The following is a 15,683-nucleotide window of genomic DNA, read 5'->3' on the forward strand; positions in this document are numbered from 1 at the left end:
TGCCCTTCACAATCCTAAATTCCATGTCTGGAATTTAGGGCACCTCAAAATCAAACTACCCCCTTAATTGACTCTTTCCATTGCCAACTTTCCAAAATCTCTATCACTTAAGATATTGGGGGGAGGTGGAAATCCTCTTAATTCCAGGAAAACTAAGGAAGGCTCTCCAGATTGGCATGCAAATTCTCCTGTAAGCCCAATACACAATCACACAAGTGAAGAAGACCAACAAGCAGAGGCTCTTCAGAATTTTGTGTAATTTCTGTGTGAACAGGGCCCACAGGAAGTCACTGACAGACAGTTCCAGATTTGGGAAATGGTATGAGAACATAGGAAAGAGAAACTAGTGGGGTTCTGAAGATAAGGCTGGGGAAGTGGTGGTTAAGAAAGACTGTAGGAGTCAGTAGGGATGGAAGACACCAAGAAAACAATGCATTCCAGAAACAAGACTGCCAGAAAAACAAACTCACAGAGACTGGCAGCATGCACAAGGCCTGCACCGGACACCCAGTTCTGAAAGGGGAAGTGACATGAACCCCTACTCCTAATTCAGAGGTTACCTCCAATGGACAACAGCTCACAAAGAAAACAGTAGTTTTCTCCAGTGTTACTGTTAATTTAGTGGTATGGCCTAATAAATGTTTATTGTCAGGCTTATAGCTACTATGGCATATTACTTAACCTGCTTTCACAATCAATAAAGACACAGACTCCTGATATATTTTAGAATAGCCTTATCACCTGGGGCACATCAGATGCTTCCTCCTAAGCTACCTTCTGTTATCTCCTAGCCTCCATCCCGTGTCATCTGCTTCTGATACTTTCTATTTGGGCTACCTACCGTCCATAATCCCAAAATACTTGCAAATGTTGTTCATCTGGGCCATTAGTTTCCATGTGGAACTTCAGAGTTCCACCTCTTGGCTCGTGTGGCTCCTTTTTATCCCATGGCGATCCTCTTCCTTCTCCTCCTCTGATATCCATCTGTTCCTTCTCTCCCCGAGCCCAAGAGCCTTCTCCACGCCTACCTTTCTCCAGCCCTGCCCAGGTATCAGCTTTATTAGTGAAACAGGGAGGCAAGGTTAAACAGCAATATTTGAGATGTGTGACAGTCTGCAGTAAGAATCTTGTGGGGCAAGAAATTAACAAACACAAAGCACTAGGCCATATTCCAACATTTCAATGGAGTATCAGTAGACACACAAACCATACTTGGGCAGGTCCTGTGCTCAGCAGTAGATGGCCGGCATAAAACAAACTCATTGGTATTTTTGGAAGGTTGTTTTTTGGTTTTGGTTTTGGTTTTTTTATTATGCTTTCTTTGGGATTTTTTTTAACCTTATCAGTCTTTTACTTATATTTTGTATTTCAAAAAAAAGGAGGAAGGAAGGAAGACTGAAAACACCTATTTTGCATTAAGTAGAAAATAGCCCACAGCTGGGTGGATGGCATCTAAGTAGGACCAAAAATAATAATTAGTAATCATCACATTGTAAGAACAGTTCGACTTCATTGGGTTTGTCTTGTCAACTTTCTGTCAGAATTTCAATCTCAAGTCTAATAAATATTATCTTAGTCTTTTTCTCATTATGCTTAGACTTTAATGTACTGTAAAAAAAGAAAATGATGAAAACTTCATATGCACATTTAAAAAAAGAAAGGGAAGAATGAAAGAAGGGAGGAAAAAAGTGGAACAAACAGAGAGAGAAACTGAGGCTGTGGTAAAGCAAACTACTCTTGACTGTGTTTTCCACAATGGGGCTAATTCTTCCCCCACCGTACCTCCTGTCTTCTGAGAACCAGTTAGCACGCAGCTGGTTATCTGCAACAGTTCTACTCACCCTATTTTGTTCATCGCCACCACAAGACATAGGTATAAACCAACAGCAAGCCCAACAACACTTTTCATAATTAGCATCACTTACACTGTACCAAGTCTCGGTGTTTCTCTGCAGAAGGCCTAACCTGTCCTCGGCTTCACTTTCTTAGATATGTCCGGAAATACGGACGACAACCCTGAGCTCATGACACAGAAACAGCAAGCTTCTTAATCTCCTCTCACTGTCCCTTTCTCTTGGTAAAAACAAACAAACAAAAAACAAAAAAAAAACCCCACAAACAAACAAGACAGAGCCTCCTCCAGTGCATAATAACTGGAAGAAAATGAAACTCTGCACACCGGATACAGCACGCTAGGGTTGTGGGTGCCACCATAACTGTTAAGTCCTGTAAGGAACCAAGTGACTCATGCTGATCCTAACATCATTGTCATAGTAATAGTGACTTCCATTCTCCCTATGTCCTTTCAGCCCTGTCTCATCATCCCATCCATAACAGCTGCCACTGGGAGTGTCCCAAGTGGTCCAAGACCATTGGTGGGAAATCAATGTTCACAAGGACCGACCCTTTTACTTCCATCTGAATTCGCCCAAGAGTTAAATACATGATAGTGACCCCCCATGGTGATATACGAGTTGAGACTTCAACACAAATGGATCTTCTAGCTACCAGGAATTTAATAAATCACAGGGGAAATAGTCCCATTTCTGCACAGACAGTGGAAAAGAATACCTGAGCTCAGGCCATGTCGATCTGAACAAAATCTTGTTCTGGCAAGGAAATGTCTAGCAAAGATATGCGGAGGGTAGAGTATCGGGCTGACCCTAAGGGTTGGGGAGGAATGAATCAGGCAAACAGACCTGGGACTCAAGTCAAAAGCTGTCAAAATAAGAAAAGGAGAAGAGACAGCCAGGCTCAACCCACAGTGCTCAGCTACGGAGTGCCCAGCTCCTGTCCTGAGAGGGACCGGTATAGACCCTAGCATCTATCTGATATGGGATATGAGTTCTCTTCACTCTTGCCATGTACCACACCAGGATTCAAAGTCTCTGGACCTTAGCTTATGTAGTCCATCATCCTGCTGAGACCGTGCCTCCACAGTGCAGACCGTGCCTCCACAGTGTAGACCGTGCCTCCACAGTGTAGACCGTGCCTCCACAGTGCAGACCGTGCCTCCACAGTGCAGACCGTGCCTCCACAGTGCAGACCGTGCCTCCACAGTGCAGACCGTGCCTCCACAGTGCAGACCGTGCCTCCACAGTGTAGACCGTGCCTCCACAGTGTAGACCGTGCCTCCACAGTGCAGATTGTGCCTCCACAGTATAGACCGTGCCTCCACAGTGTAGACCGTGCCTCCACAGTGCAGACCGTGCCTCCACAGTGCAGATTGTGCCTCCACAGTATAGACCGTGCCTCCACAGTGCAGACCGTGCCTCCACAGTGCAGATTGTGCCTCCATAGTATAGACTGCCTCCACAGTGTAGACTGTGCCTACATGCCCCTTTTAAGTGTGGCTCTTATGTCCCTTTTAAGACTTTTGTGTCCTATTCATTTGCCTCAGAGGATTAGTGCTATGTCATGTAGTTGGGTAATAGCTGAGCTTAGCTTGCTGCAATTCATTAGAAAGGTATCAAATACAAGGAAATATGTTTGTTTAAATAATAATAGATATTGATATCGAAGACGAACTGCTCCACAGGAGACAAAGCAAATATCAACACAGACAATAGTCTGGCAGTCTCTGGCTTCTTGTGTTCAAAATGTTACACTGAAGTCAATTATTTGGCTTAACCAATTGTGGGATTATTCCTCCAGGGTGGCTGGAGGTTTGCTATTTGGAAGTACCAGCCATTGTGGATTTTGCCTTAACTGGGAATAGATATTTTATCTTTATTCTTATGAATATTTTTCAGCTCTTGGATAAGACTAAGTGACTGGAAATAGTAGGGTTCTCCGGGAAGCGGCTCCTTTATGATTTGTTGGCATGTGCACAGCAGCTCTGAGAGACTGGCATCGGCCATTCCCCACTACCCAGGAAGACTTCCCAAATACTCTACCCAAGATCCATGGATTAGGGGCTTCCTAGTACAACTGGGACGGACAGCACCCCGGCCTTCTCTGGGTGCCAAACTCTTCCTCATTTCCCTTTGATGTTGTTACCACCAAATGAGTAAGGCCAACGAATATATAATGAAAATAAATTTATTTCTCACAGGTCCATCCGGAAGGAGGGAAGTCAAGGAGCACAGCACGGGAAGTTGCTCTGGAAGGAAGAGACAGCTTGCTCCCTCACAAGAGCAGAGGACAGTGCCTCATAGAAAAACAGCAAGCCACTGGTGCTATTACAGAAACCCTGCCTGGATGACCTCATCCCATCACAATTACTTCCTACAGGCCCCACCTCCACATGGCCATTAGCATAAAAACGTGGGAGTTAAGTATCTACCTTATGAATCCATAGGAGATACATTAAACTGTAACAGCCCTCAATCCTGGCTTATCATATTGAATCATAACGTAAATATCTGATATGCAAGATATCTGATAGGAAGCCTCAGTGGGGTTCGCAACCCACAGGTTAGAACCACTGCTCTAATAGATCAAAGAACAAACTGAAGTGTCTATCACATCCTCAGTTATCTTAGGTTTTCTACTAAAACTCACGTTTCCCCAAAACCTGAACACTCTTTACTAGCACTGGGAGCAAAGATAAGGAGGGAAGAGGGACACAGGGACCAGAGGCCCCTGAGCTGGAACTGATCTGAAAGCCTCCTCCCTGAGGACCACCTTTTGTGGTACCAGAAGGCACCATGCAAGCTTTCAAAGGTAGAAAAGAAGCAGTAGCCTGTTCCCACTATGATGCCTATGAATCACAGCACCTACCACCAGGGGGCAGTGACCCTAAGGGTGCAGTACTAGTGCTGGTACCCACACCTCGATGCTAACCAACAGCTCTTTAACTGGACTTCACGCCTGCTCAACAAGAGGGAAACGATGCTCAAAATGATACTGGAAACCTAAGCCAACTACCCAGGGCTAGTGAAGGCATGGACCTTGAAGGAGAGCAGCCACTTTATTAGACCAACATTATCCCAACCTACATTCTAAATATTTGTCCTTATTCCCACAGACACGTGTTGTCCTCACCCCCTCGACCCCTCATCAAGGAAAGTTCTGTTTGCAAGAGAAGGAGACCATTGAAGAAAACCACAACCAATCAAAATACAGCACCATGGAGCACAGTCCCAATGGATACAGCTGTAGCATAACTCTTGCACCTCAGACTCAGGTATCATGGCAGATGAGGGGATGGAAAGATAGTAAGAGACAGAGAAACATGAAATTTGCTCTCAGATTGTGTCTCCTAGAAGTGTCAAAAGCTATGCCCATGTTTCAACAACATGAATGACTTTCATTTGGACCACTTATTTATTTGCAGAGTCTGTCTAGATGTCATGTGGTCTTTTCAAGAAGCCAAGAGTGAGAATGTCATTTAAATAGGTCTGTAGACCACTCTAGTCTGCAGCAAATGTGTTGCCATATGTGTGGAATACAGAAATTGAAACAAAATGCATAAAAAAATAAATGTTTCAGTACATTGAAATTGAAGAAAATATCTAAGCAGTTGTTTTGGGGTTTTGTTTTGTTTTGTTTTACAAAACAGGAATAGGCTGCAAGTACCTAAAGAACAAAATCCAAATGGCCTTTTACAGATGCTTCGAGAACCACAGTAGTGATTTGGGCCAACAGTAATGGGTCTTTAGCCAAAAGGGATGGACCAGGTCTAAATAGACAGCTATATTACTGTCCTGGGATCACAAAGAACACTGAGATCTGAGCGATCAGTATAAGGAAGTAGGTGTGCCCAGGGAGACCTGTCTCTAGTTGCCTACCCGAGACCTGAAGCTACCACACCCTGGAAAGTGACAGCTAACAAGAGTAACTAGTTTATGAGCGTAATAGTATACATGGCATACTGTAGCGTTCACACACTGGAGAGAGAAAACTTTGGCTTTAAATTCTGATTTACCACTGCATGGTCTTAGACACTTGGCTCTCTCTACATTTCAGACACACTAGTTTCAAAGCCAGGACGCAGCCTCCACCTTCTAAGGTTAATAAACACAGTAGTAGTTCATGCCTCTTTCTGTGAAGTAGACAAGTCACAGCAAGCATGCTCACACAGCTATTCAGTTCTGAAGCAAACAGTGGGGACAAAGCCAGGACTGGATGTCACTTTGTTTTATTTTTTTGTTTTTGTTTTTGTTTTTGTTTTTTTTCCCATAGTAACTATCAGAAACAGGAACAGAAACGCCACATCACATCCCTGATGAGGAAAAGAAGGAGTAACGTCTGTAGAAGTCTCCCTTGTGAGTTGCAGGTGAAGGCAGTATTGAGCCAACCATCTGCTACCCAGTGGTTCATCCAAGAAGTCATGGAAGCAGAAAGGGGAAAACAAGCACCCTGCTTTTGGCAGTCTGACTCATATGCTGAGTATACCAAAATCGAGCTCAGAATTCAGCACCAGGGTAAAGAAACTAGGGGAATCTAACTTCCATGGTATCTGCTTAAAAGTAAGATGGCCCCGTGCCTCTAATTCCTTCATCCTTGCCCAACATCTCCCTTCCCATCCCCTTGACTTCCTAAGGGATTTAGCTCCAAGGTTCAGCCAATCCGACTTGGATGTGGTCATTTTATTTCTTTTTCCTTTACTTTTTTTTTTCGGGGGTGGGGCAGGGTTTTCTTGTGTAGCCTTGGCTGTCCTGGGCTCCCTAAGGCTGGATTCAAACTCACAGAGATCCTCCTTCCTCTGCCTCTCTGAGTCCCAGCTGGATGTGGTCATTTTCAATGACCCTTTTTCCTCTCCACTGCTGGTCTTAAATTTTAAATCTTCATTGTCCATTGTGCTAAAGTACAAATGAATCAAAAAATGCTGAGTTTACTACTTACTACCAAATCTCTCTTTCTATTTGGCTTCTTATCTGCCTTCAATATCTTTAAAATCATTAGTATTATGCCTAGTTTGTAAACAGAGAAATAAACCAAATGGGAGAAAATTCTGAAGATGTTAACTTTTCAAATTAAAAGGACACATTGTGAAGCCTGTGTAACTCCATTTCTGAAAAGGAAACTCCATTTTTAAGGGAATGTGGAGTCTGACTAACTCTATTCTGTTAAAGAGCTACCAGACTCCATTGTATCACAAAAGACCTCTAACTCTTGCCCAGAAAGAATTCCTTGGTTGAGGTCAAGCTGAGAGCCAAGGTTTATGTTGTAAGGGGAAAAACTTGTATATACCTCCAGGTCTGGGTAAAACTCCCTAACCAGGTTACTCCAATCACCTTACATTCCTTAGGCCCTCACCTAGCAATAGCCAATCAACTTGCTGTGGGAAAGCACACAGAGTCCAAATAGACTTTCTGCTGATCAAACTGACTGCAAATGGTATAGCACATAGCAGTAGCCAATCAGGGACAGACATGTCTGTCTGTTCAAATGTCATCAAAACGTATACTGTGAAACTCATTTCTTTGTCTAAAACCTATAAAAACTACACATTTTCTAAGCTTGGGGCTCTCATTCCCAATCCTCTACATCGGTGAGGGAGGGAGTTCCTGCCTGGACTTGAATAAACAACCCTCGGTGCACTTGCATTTGAAGTGGCTCCTGAGAGGTCTTTGGGGATCTCAAGATCTGGGGATAATAACATCAAGAAAAAGAAAAGGCAGATGGAGTAAAGGAATTCACACACACACACACACATACACACACACACACACACACACACACACACACACACACCCCTACAAAATCAAAGTGGCAGGTGACATTTTTGTCTGTTTTCACTAAAAAATAAAATGTAAGGCCTACAGGTTGTGAGAGACATCTTCTGTCTGAATTATGGATGAGTGCTTACAAGTTGGAAGCCCTTATCTAAATGCCTGGGAACAGAAGTGTTTCCACTTTCCAGGGTTGTCAGAATCAGTGATACTTGTATAGATTTTTATAGCATTCTTAATCAGAAAACCAGAAATCCAAAATGCATTTGAAAATTTTGGCCATTGTTTGAACATTTTAAAATGTACTGATGCCGAGGCAGGCATGGTGGTGCCGTCTACAGTCCCAGCACATAGGAGATCATGAGTTAGAGACCAACCTAGGCTTTACAGGGAGATCCTGATTCAGAAAAAGAAAAAGTTTCAGATTTTGGATTTATAAATTAGAAAATGTCCTGCTCATAATCTCATTATTATGTTATTTTAGTTTAGTGTTTCAACTTTACAGAGATATTGAAGATGTTAATATGTCTCTTGGAAAAAAGATATTTATCTGAAATTGTGAAACCTTACACATCATAAACTTTGAATTCTGATGCTTCTACTGAATTTAAATCAAATTAAACGTAATACTTATTACAGGAAATATATTTTGTGACAGAGTCTGGGCAGAGGTAGGCAGTCATTACACAAAAGGAAGAAGCAGCTTGGCAACTTATTGTTGGTTCAAATCAGAAATGGACTGATTATGCTCTCAGGTCTTCAAGAATGGATAAAGAAACTCCAGAGACAGGTTACTACTACCAAGAAATAAGTAAATCACTCAGAAAACCTCGACTGTGCAGCATGGCGTTAGTAGGAGCACAGACTACATCAGGTCTGGAACAAGTGCCTGTTCATGGGAAGGAAGCTGCAGGATGAAAAGCGCCCTCTGTAAACATCCTAGAAGAGGTCTGATTTAATTTTGTTCATGTATTTATTTATCCAGGAGGACCTTGGGTGGAACGTTCCTCCAACACTTCCTGTTGGCCTAATTCTAAGTGCTGAGAATAAAGGGCACCAGCCCACTTATAGGGGTTATGAGCCCCAGTTGGAAACACAACAGGGAAGCTGTGTTAATAGCACAGTGCTCGTCTATAGTCCAAGGAACTGTGCGATCTTTTTGAGGCGTCAATGGTATCCAGTGAAAAGAGACTGAAATCAGAGCTCTTTAAATTTTCTTACTAGTCAAGTAACAAAATTTCTTATCTGGAGATAAATTTTCATAGACATTATTTTTCTAAGAGCCTATTTTCTCTCTATTAAAGTGAATCATGTGAAACCTGGTATTTTCTAGAACCTGTGGAATGGTATATTCCAGTACAGTGGGGAAAGGTGCAGATGAAATCACTTTGTTATTTGCCTTGGAAAATGCCACCTTGTTCTAACTCATCACCTTTAAATTTTTTCTCTTAAGGAAAAAAATCCACAGAGGACAGTCATCTCTGCTCAGGATAGCAAGGACACATTATTTGCCTTTGTACCTTTTTCCATATTAGGATCCTCTAAGGCACCTCAGGGAAATAGGCTACTTCAAAGTGGTGAAAAGTGGCTTAGGAGATAGGACACATTGTCTTCCAAGGTTTTCCTAAGACGACTAAGTGTCAAAGTCCATAGCAGGGCTCTCTAAAGCCAGGGGCGACTTTACACAGGTGCTTCGTAGGCCAACGCTTGAGAGAGGAAGCCATGCAAATGAACTCCATTAGGCAAGCTTCTCCCGATGCCAGTGTGACCTTAGGAAACAGCACATTCTTCATCTGAGGGTCATCATCTCTCCTCTGACAAGATGATACTCACGTGTGCCTCAGCCATCAGGTGGAGATGTGCATGTGATATATTGCTGATGAGGTCTTTGTTGATACAAAATAGTAGCGTGAAGCCCCATTTATACCCTTTACCTAAGCCGAGAAGAGACTCAGAAGGCTGACAAGAGAATACCTGGAAGAGTAGGACCCAGCAATGAAAAGGAAGGTGTTCGGTGGCTACTCAGTTTTCTGCTACTGCCCTGTTACGCAGGGCAAGCTGAGACAGCTGGTTTGATTAGCTCCGTTGACTTGTGCCTTTGATGATGCAGGACATCATGGCAACAGCATTTAGAGAAAAGCACGTAGTCATCTCAAGGCTGGGTATGGAAGAGAGGGAGAGGAAAGGGCATGGCACTAATTGACAAATCAAGATTCTGGTAAAAAAAAAAAATAGAATAGTGTATACAGTTCCCCAGTTGGGGTGCACTACTTGCAAATTGCTCTCGTGAAGCTTTGGGGGGCAGGGTGATCTAGAGCCAGGCACTCTAAAGGTTAAAAAGTAAGACTGGGTGTCTGCATCCAAATATTCCACACCACACCAGTCCTCTCCTGGTCCTTTTTCAATGCAGATAATGGTGTCACTCACCTGACATCAACTGACATTTATTGACTGTCTGCTTTTAAAATTCAAATACTACGGTGAGTTCTATTCAAATAAGGTAAGAAGACAGATGTTTGCCTGCAACCCTGGATCCAGTGAACCTCTTTCCATCAACTGATTGCCTATCACAACCACACACTAGAATGATGAAGCCTGGCATGATGGGCAGCCTGTGATGCCAGGGCTCAAGAAGGTAGGGAAAGAAGGTCACACATTTAAAGCCAGCTGAAGCTACATGGCAAAACCTTGCAAATAAGAAAGGAGGAGGAAGTAGGGAGCAAAAAGGAGAAAAGAGCAGGGAGGGAGGAGGAGAGAAAAGGGAGAGGAGAAAGAAGAGCCAGTTTCTCATATGCTTAAGACTGTGCAATCTAGTGGTTAGAGCATGAGCTTCTGGCGTGAGACTGAGCCTGTGCCTCCCACTTGTTCGCTATGAATTGTGGGAACGCATTTTAGTCCACCTGTGCCTCTGTCTCCTCAATGTAAAATAGAGGCTCTGTGGAGTAGCAACCCTCAGAAGGTTTCTTTCTGTGAGGATGCCATGAATTGAGTATCTAGAACGCTTGCCAAATGTTGAGTGGTCAAAAATAATAGCTAGATGTCATTAGTATCATTCCACCGGTGATATCATAGAGTCATAATGGCTCAGAGTCTTGCCTGAGGTCAGGCAGGTGGTCAGCAACCACGCCAGAACCCAGATCTTTGCCATGATGTCACTGACAGAAGACACAAGAGCTCTAAGGTGACCCTTCACTTAAATGCATGCCATAGGTCATATTTTACGATTACCTCAGTAATTGTACATTTTAAACTTCTAAATATTAACACATGGATAGGTAATTTTTTAAAGATTTATTTATTTATTATGTATACAATATTCTTCCTGTACTCCAGAAAAGGGCACAAGATCTCATTATAGAAAGTTAGGAGCCACCATGTGGTTACTGTGAATTGAACTCAGGACCTCTGGAAGAGTAGCCAGTGCTCTTAGCCTCTGAGCCATCTCTTCAGCCCTGTTGAAGATCCATTCTGCACACACTGGGTCTATTATGACAACAGGACAGGGCTCTATCAATCACACTCCTGTCAAAGACGTCCAAGTGGCTTTGTTAATGAAAAATGATGTGCCAGGGTTCCGGACCACTAGAAAAGAGCTGGAAGACATCCCTGCCGATGTTCACACTGCTAGGTCCTTCTGAGCCATCCAGCCCAGCCCAGCCCAGCTGCAGGAGGAAAACGTGCTGGACAAGCTGTGGAGACCCCAGAAATAAATTGTTTCATATAGCCTCTACATGGCCACTGGTGTCAGTTCAGCTGACCATCCCCATACCAATGTACTTCACACATCTTCAGTCTGACAGTCCAACTCCTCTCATGGTGCTTGCACTCTCATCAGAAAGCTTAACACACACACACACACACACACACACACATACACACTTCTCATAGATTTTTTAACGCTCCCAGAATAGCTCCCCACTTTGTAGACATTCTACCTCTGCCGAGCTTCCTTTTGTTCTTCGATGCTGTCTCTGTTCTATGACCCCTTAGCACCACCACTCCAAAGGCAAACTGACAAAAGTCCTTCCCAGAAATGGTAACCTTTCCGTGAAACCAATCTACATCCCGACAGTCTTCTCTGTCATCTGCACTCCAGAACCTTCTATATCTAAGTCCTCAACCACTTCTTTGCTGTCCATTCGGGATGCTTTCTCTTTTAAAAACCTCACATCAGCCCAGTGTTCGGAACTGGATAAAGAAAGCCTAGTTTCTAGAGAGGTAGAAATGCAACTGACGCCATCGACGCACAGAAGCTGGGAAAGAAGACGATAAAGAATGGAGACATAGCAAAGAAATTCTATATGCCAGGCTGGCATAACAATGGACGTGGTTTGCCTCAGAACTCCAGACATCGCCAGTATGTATGTTTATTTATTATTAACACATTACAACGGAGCAAACTGGGGAACAGGTGGGAATGAGTGTTTTTATCCAGGATCATTCTGTGAAGCTGTGAAGTGATCTTGGTGAGCTTTATTGTCTTACTTGCAATAGTGAACTCTTATTCCCTCTTTGCAATAACGTCCTTCTAACCTTGCATCCCTAAACCCACTTTCATTGTTGTACCTTTGTGGACCAAAACATGCTCTAAAAATAATAATTTTTGCACCAAATTCCCCACCCACTGCTTTAAGAGACAGAAATTAACTATCTATTTGAATCAAGTCTCTCCCCAACAGTAAACAGCATGCAACCTAACTTTGAGCTTCAAAACATTACTCAGACTGAGAAAGTCATAGATGTTTCAGAAGGAATGGGCGTGGAGCCACCCGTAGCTCAGCATTTTCCACCACCTCATTTCTAAATCCTGACATATAAAGTACAGCTATCAGTAAACACCTATGTATAATAACCACTGTGGGTGTTATTTTTGATAGAATTACAGGTTAAATGTGTAATTAGAGCATCACAGGCACATAGAGTGGTCTATCACATATTTAATTACTCAAACTTAAGTGAAAGAGCCAATAAGTTCTTTATATAACTCGTTTTAAATAATTAGTCAAAAGTTGTATTAATTCTGAATACACACCAGAACGTTTTCTCAGTCTTCCATGAAAATGGGGATTGGAGGAAAGCTACAATTTGTAAATAGACCGTGTTCTACAGGAACCAGAGGAGGAAGAGGAAGAATTTAACTTTGGGATGAAGGTTTACAACAAAAGGCCAGCCAAAATTTTGTCCCCAAGAAATCTTATGCTAACACAACCCCTTCATAAATTTTAAATAGCAAACCAAATATTGTTCACAAAATAGAAGAGAAAGAGGCCCCGGTGTCCCTGCAGTCTTTCCCAGCATGGGATATTTTTCTCCCCTTAACAAACAGAAGTCTGGCAAGATGGGCAAAGGAGCAGGCTAGAAAGCTCAGCAGGACGAAGATGATACCCCAGAGCTTCAGAACTTACCCAGCTTGGTCTGGTTACTCAGGACCTGACTTTCCCCACCTTGCCAGTTAGGATCAGACAGCGGCTGGGCTTTTGTTGCTGTTTCTGTTCTTTTGATCGCAAAGCCCCATAAAAATTAAACTGTGTTGAACGTGATGTGGCCGCGCCTCGCATGGGGTGGGGTGGGATTCAAGCTTGGGTTGCTGATTGCTTCTTGGGAAAAATAAATAAGTAGTAAGTGGCTAGCAGGAGGCAACGTGGGAGACGTGCCTTGTGGATGGCAGGCCTGGAAGGGGCCCACAGACTTTCTCAGCACAGCTGTCCAGATGTGCTTCAACTGGTTTCTCAGCGGGCCACTGGCTTGGGCTGTGGTTGGCCGCCAAGCCTCCTCCCTGGTCACCGATTGGTGGAACAGCCCGCCACTCCTGCGGGCTCAGTCTGCCTCCGCCCACTGGGCCACTTGCATCCTAGAAAGGAACCCAGCTGGGCGCGCTGTGCAGTCGCTGATGTGGCACTGCGTGGCAGCGGTAGCGGGGTATCGGGAGGGGCAGAAGAGGGGTCGCTAGAACTAGGAACTTGCCCCTGCCCTCGCCTCTTTGACGGCAGGCCTTGTAAAGAGCTAGTTTGTTTAAACAAGGTGGTCGCTATCTTTTCGGGTAAGGCACAAGGTCAGTAGCTTAAGCTGCGGGCATTTCCAAATGAAAGGGGTTGGAGACTTGAGCTACCCACGCCTCCAATAGGGCGGTCCAGCCCCGCCTCGGGACTTTCCTCGGCACACTTTCGGGGGCGCGGCGGGGTGTGTGTGTGTGTGTGTGTGTGTGTGTGTGTGTGTGTGTGTGTGTGTGTGTGTGTGTGTGTGTGTGTGTGTGTGTGTGTGTGTGTGTGTGTGTGTGTGTGTGTGTGTGTGTGTGTGTGTGTGTGTGTATTCTATTGAAGGAATAATGAACCTTTTACTGAAATCTTAGTTAATCAGAAATGAGGTCGTTTCTGTGCGGAAGCCCCGGGTGGGTGTTTGAAAGAATGCTTGAGGTCTCTTTACTGTTGAGGGGGGTTAGTACTTGGGAAGAAATTCCTGAACTTCTGTTTTGTTCTGTGAGAACTGTTGAATTGCACCAAGTACATCTTGATTCCGTATGAAGTCATTTGTGTCTTGTGTTCAGCTTTCTGAATCATTTGGGATAGTGCATCTTCTGTTATGGAAAGCTGCTTCACAGTGGGCTGATCATCAAAATTAATCAACTTTTCATAAATTACCATCAAATTTATTGAGTACTAAGGCAGGCTCCCCAAAAAAGAAAAGAAAAGAAAGGAGGGGATTCCTTCTGCATGCAGGAACGTACGGCTATACATAACCAACTCTCTTGGACTTCCATAAGCCAGCATGAAGAAATTCTGAAAGGCTGACAGAAGGAGGTAGCCCCACTAGAAATCTCAGCATTCAGGGGGCCACATCGAGGTTTTACTTTTGGCCCATTATCTCAGACTTGAAGCGGCAAGTGTCAGTCTGAATCAGAACATGTATTAAAGCCCGAGAAAGTGGAACCATTAAAGTCAAGGCCTGGGAGAAAGAAGTTAGGCAATTGCAGCACGTGATCATAAAGGACATACTGGACCCCAGTCATCTCTAGTTTCTCTTTTTCCTTATGAGGCACAAACAGACTTTCTCTACCGGGTGTTTCAGCTATGATGCTCTGCTTCATCATAGGCCCAAAAGATTTCAGTCTTGGGCTGAAATCTCAGAAACTATAAGCCAAATAAACTTCTTGCTTTTAAGTTGTGTATTGTGTCATGGGGAAGGGAAAGCTGACTACAGAGTAAGTAACTGAAATGCAAACAGGTATAGAAATATACATGGGTGGTGGGAGCCATCGTAAACTTGCTCTTTGATTCTTCAATAGCCTAGAATGAGGAAATGGAATGTCTAGGTGGGGGGAGGGAACTGCTTTTATACTTCATTTAACAGGCACTCCACTCCAGCCAAAACCCAGTAAAAACTGTGGCCCACTTACTCCAGCAAAGGCCCATTTGCTCTTACCAGTCAACGACAAGGTTAAGCAGTTTTGTCCTTGACAAAACAATAGCAAATATGATGCATCAATATATTTAAAAAGGTACACAGAAGAACCAAGTGGAGCTTTCCTCAGGAATGCAACTCTTGTTCAGCACTTTTAAAAAAAAATCTATCAGTCTAATCCATGTTACCATAGCCTTTTAAAAAGTCATAAAGTATCAACGGGTGTAGACAAACACTTAGCAAAATTCAGCGCTGTAAATATTCCAGAGAAACGGGAATAAAGGAGGACTTTCAAACTTTGATGGCATGTACCAAAAAAAAAAAAAAAAAAAAATCTTTGTACTTAATGAGAAAGACAAGATAGTTTTGACACATGCTTTATAATTACATTTAAGCAACACTTTTTCAGTGACAAAGTTGTGAAGGAGATAGCAGAAGAGTGGTGTGCATGCAGGCTTAAGTGAGGTGAAGGGTGGGGCATAGCTATAAAAGGGAGTCATAAGGGATGCTTGTGGTAATGGAACATTGGGTCGCTTGCCTGTGCTCGGAGGTAGCGTGGTATGTCACATTAAGCTGGAGGAGCCTGGGGAATGGATCCATGTCATCTCTTCTGTTCCTACCAGCTTCCTGTGCATCTGCAACTACCTCAAAATAAAAGGTTTAACT

General features: G+C 43.5%; 1 protein-coding gene across 2 annotated transcripts in view; it reads right to left on the reverse strand.

Moving 5' to 3' along the window:
- Positions 1 to 13,354, reverse strand: part of LOC127192760 (transmembrane protein 45A-like) — a 71,972-nt gene extending 58,618 nt beyond the window's left edge. The window contains exon 1 of one of the 2 annotated variants that reach the window (XM_051150067.1): positions 13,025 to 13,354. The gene's annotated coding sequence lies outside the window, so the exon portion shown is untranslated. Of the gene's footprint in view, positions 1 to 841; positions 961 to 13,024 lie in introns of those variants that run through there. The other variant, XM_051150068.1, reaches the window with a different exon arrangement.
- Between the last annotated feature and the right edge of the window lie 2,329 nt (positions 13,355 to 15,683).

This window comes from Acomys russatus, chromosome 8 (assembly GCF_903995435.1).
Source record: "Acomys russatus chromosome 8, mAcoRus1.1, whole genome shotgun sequence".
Taxonomy (NCBI): Eukaryota; Metazoa; Chordata; class Mammalia; order Rodentia; family Muridae; genus Acomys; species Acomys russatus.